The 13,574-nt window shown below is 39.7% G+C and overlaps 5 non-coding genes across 5 annotated transcripts; all 5 read right to left on the bottom strand.

The window, feature by feature from the left end:
- Nucleotides 1-372: 372 nt before the first annotated feature.
- On the bottom strand, nt 373-444 carry trnaq-cug (transfer RNA glutamine (anticodon CUG)). Its single transcript has one exon. It is a non-coding gene; the product is annotated as a tRNA-Gln (tRNA).
- A 7,925-nt stretch (nt 445-8,369) lies between these two features.
- trnaq-cug (transfer RNA glutamine (anticodon CUG)) lies at nt 8,370-8,441 on the bottom strand. The gene has a single exon. It is a non-coding gene; the product is annotated as a tRNA-Gln (tRNA).
- Nucleotides 8,442-9,453: 1,012 nt separating this feature from the next.
- Nucleotides 9,454-9,525, bottom strand: trnaq-cug (transfer RNA glutamine (anticodon CUG)). Its single transcript has one exon. It is a non-coding gene; the product is annotated as a tRNA-Gln (tRNA).
- Nucleotides 9,526-10,520: 995 nt separating this feature from the next.
- On the bottom strand, nt 10,521-10,592 carry trnaq-cug (transfer RNA glutamine (anticodon CUG)). Its single transcript has one exon. It is a non-coding gene; the product is annotated as a tRNA-Gln (tRNA).
- A 461-nt stretch (nt 10,593-11,053) lies between these two features.
- On the bottom strand, nt 11,054-11,125 carry trnaq-cug (transfer RNA glutamine (anticodon CUG)). Its single transcript has one exon. It is a non-coding gene; the product is annotated as a tRNA-Gln (tRNA).
- Nucleotides 11,126-13,574: the final 2,449 nt, after the last annotated feature.

Here is a 13,574-nt window from a genome sequence, read left to right as displayed (position 1 = left end):
AGCCCTCTTGTTCTGTCCATTTGTCCCTCCTGTGTAGTTTTTGTACCCTTGACCCATTTTTACATTCCCATGCTTCACATGTGAATGAATATGAGTTTAACGGATTTTAATTGCACTCATACTGCGAATTAACATATTTTAGGACACTTTTCCATTTAGGTAGTCACATACGTTATTTTGATCAGAAATCATATGGATGTGCCAAAACACACATTACAAATTTGCTGAATATTTCCTTATTGCAACAACCCCAACTGCTGCTATGCTGTTGCTTTTCAGAGATGTTTCTCTGTATACCGGGTGGACAACATGAACACCTCCGATGACCAGAAATTACCTTGTGTTTATGGCAACATTATATTCAAAACTTGCAGGTCCCACCGAGATTTGAACTCGGATCGCTGGATTCAGAGTCCAAAGTGCTAACCATTACACCATGGAACCATGTGTTGGCTCATTGGGTGGGACTCGATCATCCATTTCCAAGTCTAGTTGTGGCTCAGACAGATGTGAGAGGTTCATGCACAGCACAGCCCTCTTGTTCCCTCTTGTTATGTCCATCTGTTCCTGCTGTGTAGTTTTTGTACCCTTATCCTATTTTTACATGTACATGCTTCACATGTGAATGAATATGAGTTTAACGGATTTTAATTGCACTCATACTCCAAATTAACACATTTTAGGATACTTTACTATTTAGGTCGTAACATACGTTATTTTTGATCAGAAATCATAGGGATGTGCCAAGACAGGTATTACAAATTAGCTGAATATTTCCTTATTGCAACAACCCCAGCTGTTACCACGGTGTTGCTTCTTAGAGATGTTTCTCTGTATACCAGCTGCACAACATGGACACATCGGATAAGCGCAATTGCCTTCAGTGTTTATGGCAACATTATATTCAAAACTTGCAGGTCCCATCGAGATTTGAACTCGGATCGCTGGATTCAGAGTCCAAAGTGCTAACCATTATACCATGGAACCACATCTTAGCTAGTTGGGTGGGACTATATCATCCATTTCCAAGTCTAGTTGTGGCTCAGACAGATGTGAGAGGTTCATGCACAGCGCAGCCCTCTTGTTCCCTCTTGTTATGTCCATCTGTTCCTGCTGTGTAGTTTTTGTACCCTTATCCCATTTTTATATTTCCATGCTTCACATATGAATGAATATGAGTTTAACGGATTTTAATTGCACTCATACTCCGAATTATCATATTTTAAGATACTCTTCTCTTCAGGCAGTAACATACGTTATTTTTGATCAGAAATAATAGGGTTGTGCCAACACACGTATTACAAATTTGCTGAATATTTCCTTATTGTAACAACCCCAACTAATACCACGCTGTTGCTTCTTAGAAATGTTTCTCTGTATACCAACTGGACACCTGCGATAATTGGAAATTACCTTGTGTTTATGGCAACATTATATTCAAAATTTGCAGGTCCCACCGAGTTCTGAACTCGGAAGGCTGGATTCAGAGTCCAGAGTGCTAACCATTATACCATGGAACCATTTGTTGGCTGTTTGGGTGGGACTCGATCATCCATTTCCAAGTCTAGTTGTGGCTCAGACAGATGTGAGAGGTGCATGCACAGCACAGCCCTCTTGTTCTGTCCATTTGTCCCTCCTGTGTAGTTTTTGTACCCTTAACCCATTTTTACATTTCCATGCTTCACATGTGAATGAATATGAGTTTAACGATTTTAATTGCACTCATACTCCGAATTATCATATTTTAAGATACTCTTCTCTTCAGGCAGTAACATACGTTATTTTTGATCAGAAATAATGGGGTTGTGCCAACACACGTATTACAAATTTGCTGAATATTTCCTTATTTTAACAACCCCAACTAATACCACGCTGTTGCTTCTTAGAAATGTTTCTCTGTATACCAACTGGACACCTGCGATAATTGGAAATTACCTTGTGTTTATGGCAACATTATATTCAAAATTTGCAGGTCCCACCAAGTTTTGAACTCGGATCGCTGGATTCAGAGTCCAGAGTGCTAACCATTATACCATGGAACCACATGTTAGCTAGTTGGGTGGGACTCGATCATCCATTTCCAAGTCTAGTTGTGGCTCAGACAGATGTGAGAGGTTCATGCACAGCACAGCCCTCTTGTTCCCTCTTGTTATGTCCATCTGTTCCTGCTGTGTAGTTTTTGTACCCTTATCCTATTTTTACATGTACATGCTTCACATGTGAATGAATATGAGTTTAACGGATTTTAATTGCACTCATACTCCAAATTAACACATTTTAGGATACTTTACTATTTAGGTCGTAACATACGTTATTTTTGATCAGAAATCATAGGGATGTGCCAAGACAGGTATTACAAATTAGCTGAATATTTCCTTATTGCAACAACCCCAGCTGTTACCACGGTGTTGCTTCTTAGAGATGTTTCTCTGTATACCAGCTGCACAACATGGACACATCGGATAAGCGCAATTGCCTTCAGTGTTTATGGCAACATTATATTCAAAACTTGCAGGTCCCATCGAGATTTGAACTCGGATCGCTGGATTCAGAGTCCAAAGTGCTAACCATTATACCATGGAACCACATCTTAGCTAGTTGGGTGGGACTATATCATCCATTTCCAAGTCTAGTTGTGGCTCAGACAGATGTGAGAGGTTCATGCACAGCGCAGCCCTCTTGTTCCCTCTTGTTATGTCCATCTGTTCCTGCTGTGTAGTTTTTGTACCCTTATCCCATTTTTATATTTCCATGCTTCACATATGAATGAATATGAGTTTAACGGATTTTAATTGCACTCATACTCCGAATTATCATATTTTAAGATACTCTTCTCTTCAGGCAGTAACATACGTTATTTTTGATCAGAAATAATAGGGTTGTGCCAACACACGTATTACAAATTTGCTGAATATTTCCTTATTGTAACAACCCCAACTAATACCACGCTGTTGCTTCTTAGAAATGTTTCTCTGTATACCAACTGGACACCTGCGATAATTGGAAATTACCTTGTGTTTATGGCAACATTATATTCAAAATTTGCAGGTCCCACCGAGTTCTGAACTCGGAAGGCTGGATTCAGAGTCCAGAGTGCTAACCATTATACCATGGAACCATTTGTTGGCTGTTTGGGTGGGACTCGATCATCCATTTCCAAGTCTAGTTGTGGCTCAGACAGATGTGAGAGGTGCATGCACAGCACAGCCCTCTTGTTCTGTCCATTTGTCCCTCCTGTGTAGTTTTTGTACCCTTAACCCATTTTTACATTTCCATGCTTCACATGTGAATGAATATGAGTTTAACGATTTTAATTGCACTCATACTCCGAATTATCATATTTTAAGATACTCTTCTCTTCAGGCAGTAACATACGTTATTTTTGATCAGAAATAATGGGGTTGTGCCAACACACGTATTACAAATTTGCTGAATATTTCCTTATTTTAACAACCCCAACTAATAACACGCTGTTGCTTCTTAGAAATGTTTCTCTGTATACCAACTGGACACCTGCGATAATTGGAAATTACCTTGTGTTTATGGCAACATTATATTCAAAATTTGCAGGTCCCACCAAGTTTTGAACTCGGATCGCTGGATTCAGAGTCCAGAGTGCTAACCATTATACCATGGAACCACATGTTAGCTAGTTGGGTGGGACTCGATCATCCATTTCCAAGTCTAGTTGTGGCTCAGACAGATGTGAGAGGTGCATGCACAGCACAGCCCTCTTGTTCCCTCTTGTTATGTTAATCTGTTCCTCTTGTGTAGTTTTTGTACCCTTATCCTATTTTTACATGTACATGCTTCACATGTGAATGAATATGAGTTAACGGATTTTAATTGCACTCATACTCCAAATTAACACATTTTAGGATACTTTTCTATTTAGGTAGTAACATACGTTATTTTTGATCAGAAATCATAGGGATGTGCCAAGACACGTATTACAAATTAGCTGAATATTTCCTTATTGCAACAACCCCAACTGTTCCCACGCTGTTGCTTCTTAGAGATGTTTCTCTGTATACCAGCTGCACAACATGGACACATCGGATAAGCGGAATTGCCTTCAGTGTTTATGGCAACATTATATTCAAAACTTGCAGGTCCCACCGAGATTTGAACTCGGATGGGTGGATTCAAAGTCCAGAGTGCTAACCATTACACCATGTGTTGACTAGTTGGGTGGGACTCGATCATCCATTTCCAAGTCTAGTTGTGGCTCAGACAGATGTGAGAGGTTCAAGAAAAGCACAGCCCTGTTGTTCTGTCCATTTGTCCCTCCTGTGTAGTTTTTGTACCCTTAACCCATTTTTACATTTCCATGCTTCACATGTGAATGAATATGAGTTTAACGGATTTTAATTGCACTCATACTCCGAATTATCATATTTTAAGATACTCTTCTCTTCAGGCAGTAACATACGTTATTTTTGATCAGAAATAATAGGGTTGTGCCAACACACGTATTACAAATTTGCTGAATATTTCCTTATTGTAACAACCCCAACTAATACCACGCTGTTGCTTCTTAGAAATGTTTCTCTGTATACCAACTGGACACCTGCGATAATTGGAAATTACCTTGTGTTTATGGCAACATTATATTCAAAATTTGCAGGTCCCACCGAGTTTTGAACTCGGATCGCTGGATTCAGAGTCCAGAGTGCTAATCATAATACCATGGAACCACATGTTAGCTAGTTGGGTGGGACTCGATCATCCATTTCCAAGTCTAGTTGTGGCTCAGACAGATGTGAGAGGTGCATGCACAGCACAGCCCTCTTGTTCCCTCTTGTTATGTTCATCTGTTCCTCTTGTGTAGTTTTTGTACCCTTATCCTATTTTTACATGTACATGCTTCACATGTGAATGAATATGAGTTTAACGGATTTTAATTGCACTCATACTCCAAATTAACACATTTTAGGATACTTTTCTATTTAGGTAGTAACATACGTTATTTTTGATCAGAAATCATAGGGATGTGCCAAGACACGTATTACAAATTAGCTGAATATTTCCTTATTGCAACAACCCCAGCTGTTACCACGGTGTTGCTTCTTAGAGATGTTTCTCTGTATACCAGCTGCACAACATGGACACATCGGATAAGCGCAATTGCCTTCAGTGTTTATGGCAACATTATATTCAAAACTTGCAGGTCCCACCGAGATTTGAACTCGGGTCGCTGGATTCAGAGTCCAGAGTGCTAACCATTACACCATGTGTTGACTAGTTGGGTGGGACTCGATCATCCATTTCCAAGTCTAGTTGTGGCTCAGACAGATGTGAGAGGTTCAAGAAAAGCACGGCCCTGTTGTTCTGTCCATTTGTCCCTCCTGTGTAGTTTTTGTACCCTTAACCCATTTTTACATTTCCATGCTTCACATGTGAATGAATATGAGTTTAACGGATTTTAATTGCACTCATACTCCGAATTATCATATTTTAAGATACTCTTCTCTTCAGGCAGTAACATACGTTATTTTTGATCAGAAATAATAGGGTTGTGCCAACACACGTATTACAAATTTGCTGAATATTTCCTTATTGTAACAACCCCAACTAATACCACGCTGTTGCTTCTTAGAAATGTTTCTCTGTATACCAACTGGACACCTGCGATAATTGGAAATTACCTTGTGTTTATGGCAACATTATATTCAAACCTTGCAGGTCGCACCGAGATTTGAACTCGGATCGCTGGTGTTGGAGTCCAGAGTGCTAACCATTATACCATGGAACCATGTGTTGGCTAGTTGGGTGGGACTCGATCATCCATTTCCAAGTCTAGTTGTGGCTCAGACAGATGTGAGAGGTGCATGCACAGCACAGCCCTCATGTTCCCTCTTGTTATGTTCATCTGTTCCTCTTGTGTAGTTTTTGTACCCTTATCCTATTTTTACATGTACATGCTTCACATGTGAATGAATATGAGTTTAACGGATTTTAATTGCACTCATACTCCAAATTAACACATTTTAGGATACTTTTCTATTTAGGTAGTAACATACGTTATTTTTGATCAGAAATCATAGGGATGTGCCAAGACACGTATTACAAATTAGCTGAATATTTCCTTATTGCAACAACCCCAGCTGTTACCACGGTGTTGCTTCTTAGAGATGTTTCTCTGTATACCAGCTGCACAACATGGACACATCGGATAAGCGCAATTGCCTTCAGTGTTTATGGCAACATTATATTCAAAACTTGCAGGTCCCATCGAGATTTGAACTCGGATCGCTGGATTCAGAGTCCAGAGTGCTAACCATTATACCATGGAACCACATCTTAGCTAGTTGGGTGGGACTCGATCATCCATTTCCAAGTCTAGTTGTGGCTCAGACAGATGTGAGAGGTTCATGCACAGCGCAGCCCTCTTGTTCCCTCTTGTTATGTCCATCTGTTCCTGCTGTGTAGTTTTTGTACCCTTATCCCATTTTTATATTTCCATGCTTCACATGTGAATGAATATGAGTTTAACGGATTTTAATTGCACTCATACTCCGAATTATCATATTTTAAGATACTCTTCTCTTCAGGCAGTAACATACGTTATTTTTGATCAGAAATAATAGGGTTGTGCCAACACACGTATTACAAATTTGCTGAATATTTCCTTATTGTAACAACCCCAACTAATACCACGCTGTTGCTTCTTAGAAATGTTTCTCTGTATACCAACTGGACACCTGCGATAATTGGAAATTACCTTGTGTTTATGGCAACATTATATTCAAAATTTGCAGGTCCCACCAAGTTTAGAACTCGGATCGCTGGAATCAGAGTGCAGAGTGCTAACCATTATACCATGGAACCACATGTTAGCTAGTTGGGTGGGACTCGATCATCCATTTCCAAGTCTAGTTGTGGCTCAGACAGATGTGAGAGGTGCATGCACAGCACAGCCCTCTTGTTCCCTCTTGTTATGTTCATCTGTTCCTCTTGTGTAGTTTTTGTACCCTTATCCTATTTTTACATTTCCATGCTTCACATGTGAATGAATATGAGTTTAACGGATTTTAATTGCACTCATACTCCGAATTATCATATTTTAAGATACTCTTCTCTTCAGGCAGTAACATACGTTATTTTTGATCAGAAATAATAGGGTTGTGCCAACACACGTATTACAAATTTGCTGAATATTTCCTTATTGCAACAACCCCAACTGTTCCCACGCTGTTGCTTCTTAGAGATGTTTCTCTGTATACCAGCTGCACAACATGGACACATCGGATAAGCGGAATTGCCTTCAGTGTTTATGGCAACATTATATTCAAAACTTGCAGGTCCCACCGAGATTTGAACTCGGATCGCTGGATTCAGAGTCCAGAGTGCTAACCATTACACCATGTGTTGACTAGTTGGGTTGGACTCGATCATCCATTTCCAAGTCTAGTTGTGGCTCAGACAGATGTGAGAGGTTCAAGAAAAGCACAGCCCTGTTGTTCTGTCCATTTGTCCCTCCTGTGTAGTTTTTGTACCCTTAACCCATTTTTACATTTCCATGCTTCACATGTGAATGAATATGAGTTTAACGGATTTTAATTGCACTCATACTCCGAATTATCATATTTTAAGATACTCTTCTCTTCAGGCAGTAACATACGTTATTTTTGATTAGAAATAATAGGGTTGTGCCAACACACGTATTACAAATTTGCTGAATATTTCCTTATTGCAACAACCCCAACTGCTGCTATGCTGTTGCTTTTCAGAGATGTTTCTCTGTATACCAGGTGGACAACATGAACACCTCCGATGACCAGAAATTACCTTGTGTTTATGGCAACATTATATTCAAAATGTGCAGGTCCCACCGAGTTTTGAACTCGGATTGCTGGATTCAGAGTCTAGAGTGCTAACCATTATACCACGGAACCATGTGTTGCCTAGTTGGGTGGGACTCGATCATCGATTTCCAAGTCTAGTTGTGGCTCAGACAGATGTGAGAGGTTCATGCACAACACAGCCCTCTTGTTCCCTCTTGTTATGTTCATCTGTTCCTCTTGTGTAGTTTTTGTACCCTTATCCTATTTTTACATGTACATGCTTCACATGTGAATGAATATGAGTTTAACGGATTTTAATGGCACTCATACTCCGAATTAACATATTTTAGGATACTTTTCTATTTAGGTAGTAACATACGTTATTTTTGATCAGAAATCATAGGGATGTGCCAAGACACGTATTACAAATTAGCTGAATATTTCCTTATTGCAACAACCCCAACTGTTCCCACGCTGTTGCTTCTTAGAGATGTTTCTCTGTATACCAGCTGGACAACATGGACACATCGGATAAGCGGAATTGCCTTCAGTGTTTACGGCAACATTGTATTCAAAACTTGCAGGTCCCATCGAGATTTGAACTCGGATCACTGGATTCAGAGTCCAGAGTGCTAACCATTATACCATGGAACCACATGTTAGCTAGTTGGGTGGGACTCGATCATCCATTTCCAAGTCTAGTTGTGGCTCAGACAGATGTGAGAGGTTCATGCACAGCGCAGCCCTCTTGTTCCCTCTTGTTATGTCCATCTGTTCCTGCTGTGTAGTTTTTGTACCCTTATCCCATTTTTATATTTCCATGCTTCACATGTGAATGAATATGAGTTTAACGGATTTTAATTGCACTCATACTCCGAATTATCATATTTTAAGATACTCTTCTCTTCAGGCAGTAACATACGTTATTTTTGATCAGAAATAATAGGGTTGTGCCAACACACGTATTACAAATTTGCTGAATATTTCCTTATTGTAACAACCCCAACTAATACCACGCTGTTGCTTCTTAGAAATGTTTCTCTGTATACCAGCTGGACAACATGGACACATCGGATAAGCGGAATTGCCTTCAGTGTTTACGGCAACATTGTATTCAAAACTTGCAGGTCCCACAGTGATTTGAACTCAGATCTCTGGATTCAGAGTCCAGAGTGCTAACCATTACACCATGGAACCAAGTGTTAACCGGCTGGATGGGACTCGATTATCCATTTCCAAGTCTAGTTGTAGCTCAGACAGATGTGAGAGGTTCAAGAAGTTCAAGAAAAGCACAGCCCTCTTGTTCCGTCCATTTGTCCCTCCTGTGTAGTTTTTGTACCCTTAACCCATTTTTACATTCCCAAGCTTCACATGTGAATGAATATGAGTTTAACGGATTTTAATTGCACTCATACTGCGAATTAACATATTTTAGGACACTTTTCCATTTAGGTAGTCACATACGTTATTTTTGATCAGAAATCATATGGATGTGCCAAAACACACATTACAAATTTGCTGAATATTTCTTTATTGCAACAACCCCAACTGCTGCTATGCTGTTGCTTTTCAGAGATGTTTCTCTGTATACCAGGTGGACAACATGAACACCTCCGATGACCAGAAATTACCTTGTGTTTATGGCAACATTATATTCAAAACTTGCAGGTCCCACCGAGATTTGAACTCGGATCGCTGGATTCAGAGTCCAAAGTGCTAACCATTACACCATGGAACCATGTGTTGGTTTGTTCTCGATCATCCATTTCCAAGTCTAGTTGTGGCTCAGACAGATGTGAGAGGTTCATTCACAGCACAGTCCTCTTGTTCCCTCTTGTTATGTCCATCTGTTCCTGCTGTGTAGTTTTTGTACCCTTATCCCATTTTTATATTTCCATGCTTCACATGTGAATGAATATGAGTTTAACGGATTTTAATTGCACTCATACTCCGAATTATCATATTTTAACATACTCTTCTCTTCAGGCAGTAACATACGTTATTTTTGATCAGAAATAATAGGGTTGTGCCAACACACGTATTACAAATTTGCTGAATATTTCCTTATTGTAACAACCCCAACTAATACCACGCTGTTGCTTCTTAGAAATGTTTCTCTGTATACCAACTGGACACCTGCGATAATTGGAAATTACCTTGTGTTTATGGCAACATTATATTCAAAATTTTCAGGTCCCACCAAGTTTTGAACTCGGATCGCTGGATTCAGAGTCCAGAGTGCTAACCATTATACCATGGAACCACATGTTAGCTAGTTGGGTGGGACTCGATCATCCATTTCCAAGTCTAGTTGTGGCTCAGACAGATGTGAGAGGTGCATGCACAGCACAGCCCTCTTGTTCCCTCTTGTTATGTTCATCTGTTCCTCTTGTGTAGTTTTTGTACCCTTATCCTATTTTTACATTTCCATGCTTCACATGTGAATGAATATGAGTTTAACGGATTTTAATTGCCCTCATTCTCCGAATTATCATATTTTAAGATACTCTTCTCTTCAGGCAGTAACATACGTTATTTTTGATCAGAAATAATAGGGTTGTGCCAACACACGTATTACAAATTTGCTGAATATTTCCTTATTGCAACAACCCCAACTGCTGCTATGCTGTTGCTTTTCAGAGATGTTTCTCTGTATACCAGGTGGACAACATGAACACCTCCGATGACCAGAAATTACCTTGTGTTTATGGCAACATTATATTCAAAACTTGCAGGTCCCATCGAGATTTGAACTCGGATCACTGGATTCAGAGTCCAGAGTGCTAACCATTATACCATGGAACCACATGGTAGTTATTTGGGTGGGACTCGATCATCCATTTCCAAGTCTAGTTGTGGCTCAGACAGATGTGAGAGGTTCATGCACAGCGCAGCCCTCTTGTTCCCTCTTGTTATGTCCATCTGTTCCTGCTGTGTAGTTTCTGTACCCTTATCCCATTTTTATATTTCCATGCTTCACATGTGAATGAATATGAGTTTAACGGATTTTAATTGCACTTTTACTCCGAATTATCATATTTTAAGATACTCATCTCTTCAGGCAGTAACATACGTTATTTTTGATCAGAAATAATAGGGTTGTGCCAACACACGTATTACAAATTTGCTGAATATTTCCTTATTGTAACAACCCCAACTAATAACACGCTGTTGCTTCTTAGAAATGGTTCTCTGTATACCAACTGGACACCTGCGATAATTGGAAATTACCTTGTGTTTATGGCAACATTATATTCAAAATGTGCAGGTCCCACCGAGTATTGAACTCGGAACGCTGGATTCAGAGTCCAGAGTGCTAACCATTATACCATGGAACCATGTGTTGGCTAGTTGGGTGGGACTCGATCATCCATTTCCAAGTCTAGTTGTGGCTCAGACAGATGTGAGAGGTTCATGCACAGCGCAGCCCTCTTGTTCCCTCTTGTTATGTCCCGCCGTTCCTGCTGTGTAGTTTTTGAAACCTTATCCCATTTTTATATTTCCATGCTTCACATGTGAATGAATATGAGTTTAACGGATTTTAATTGCACTCATACTCCGAATTATCGTATTTTAAGATACTCTTCTCTTCAGGAAGTAACATACGTTATTTTTGATCAGAAATAATAGGGTTGTGCCAACACACGTATTACAAATTTGCTGAATATTTCCTTATTGTAACAACCCCAAATAATACCACGCTGTTGCTTCTTAGAAATGTTTCTCTGTATACCAACTGGACACCTGCGATAATTGGAAATTACCTTGTGTTTATGGCAACATTATATTCAAAATTTGCAGGTCCCACCGAGTTTAGAAGTCGGAACGCTGCATTCAGAGTCCAGAGTGCTAACCATTATACCATGGAACCATTTGTTGGCTATTTGGGTGGGACTCGATCATCCATTTCCAAGCCTAGTTGTGGCTCAGACAGATGTGAGAGGTGCATGCACAGCACAGCCCTCTTGTTCCCTCTTGTTATGTTCATCTGTTCCTCTTGTGTAGTTTTTGTACCCTTATCCTATTTTTACATGTACATGCTTCACATGTGAACGAATATGAGTTTAACGGATTTTAATTGCCCTCATTCTCCGAATTAACATATTTTAGGATACTTTACTCTTTAGGTAGTAACATACGTTGTTTTTGATCAGAAATCATAGGGATGTGCCCAGACACGTATTACAAATTAGCTGAATATTTCTTTATTGCAACAACCCCAACTGTTCCCACGCTGTTGCTTCTTAGAGATGTTTCTCTGTATACCAGCTGCACAACATGGACACATCGGATAAGCGCAATTGCCTTCAGTGTTTATGGCAACATTATATTCAAAACTTGCAGGTCCCACCGAGATTTGAACTCGGATCGCTGGATTCAGAGTCCAGAGTGCTAACCATTACACCATGTGTTGACTAGTTGGGTGGGACTCGATCATCCATTTCCAAGTCTAGTTGTGGCTCAGACAGATGTGAGAGGTTCAAGAAAAGCACAGCCCTCTTGTTCTGTCCATTTGTCCCTCCTGTGTAGTTTTTGTACCCTTAACCCATTTTTACATTTCCATGCTTCACATGTGAATGAATATGAGTTTAACGGATTTTAATTGCACTCATACTCCGAATTATCATATTTTAAGATACTCTTCTCTTCAGGCAGTAACATACGTTATTTTTGATCAGAAATAATAGGGTTGTGCCAACACACGTATTACAAATTTGCTGAATATTTCCTTATTGTAACAACCCCAACTAATACCACGCTGTTGCTTCTTAGAAATGTTTCTCTGTATACCAACTGGACACCTGCGATAATTGGAAATTACCTTGTGTTTATGGCAACATTATATTCAAAATTTGCAGGTCCCAACGAGTTTTGAACTCGGATCACTGGATTCAGAGTCCAGAGTGCTAACCATTATACCATGGAACCATGTGTTGGGTAGTTGGGTGGGACTCGATCATGCATTTCCAAGTCCAGTTTTGGCTCAGACAGATGTGAGAGGTGCATGCACAGCACAGCCCTCTTGTTCCCTCTTGTTATGTTAATCTGTTCCTCTTGTGTAGTTTTTGTACCCTTATCCTATTTTTACATGTACATGCTTCACATGTGAACGAATATGAGTTTAACGGATTTTAATTGCACTCATACTCCGAATTATCATATTTTAAGATACTCTTCTCTTTAGGCAGTAACATACGTTATTTTTGATCAGAAATAATAGGGTTGTGCCAACACACGTATTACAAATTTGCTGAATATTTCCTTATTGTAACAACCCCAACTAATACCACGCTGTTGCTTCTTAGAAATGTTTCTCTGTATACCAACTGGACACCTGCGATAATTGGAAATTACCTTGTGTTTATGGCAACATTATATTCAAAATTTGCAGGTCCCACCAAGTTTTGAACTCGGATCGCTGGATTCAGAGTCCAGAGTGCCAACCATTATACCATGGAACCATGTGTTGGCTAGTTGGGTGGGACTCGATCATCGATTTCCAAGTCTAGTTGTGGCTCAGACAGATGTGAGAGGTGCATGCACAGCACAGCCCTCTTGTTCCCTCTTGTTATGTTCATCTGTTCCTCTTGTGTAGTTTTTGTACCCTTATCCTATTTTTACATGTACATGCTTCACATGTGAATGAATATGAGTTTAACGGATTTTAATTGCACTCATACTCCAAATTAACACATTTTAGGATACTTTTCTATTTAGGTAGTAACATACGTTATTTTTGATCAGAAATCATAGGGATGTGCCAAGACACGTATTACAAATTAGCTG

This window comes from Lampris incognitus, chromosome 1 (assembly GCF_029633865.1).
Source record: "Lampris incognitus isolate fLamInc1 chromosome 1, fLamInc1.hap2, whole genome shotgun sequence".
Lineage (NCBI taxonomy): Eukaryota > Metazoa > Chordata > Actinopteri > Lampriformes > Lampridae > Lampris > Lampris incognitus.
Note: the sequence above shows the minus strand (reverse complement) of the source record. Positions and strands in the feature narration are given on the sequence as shown.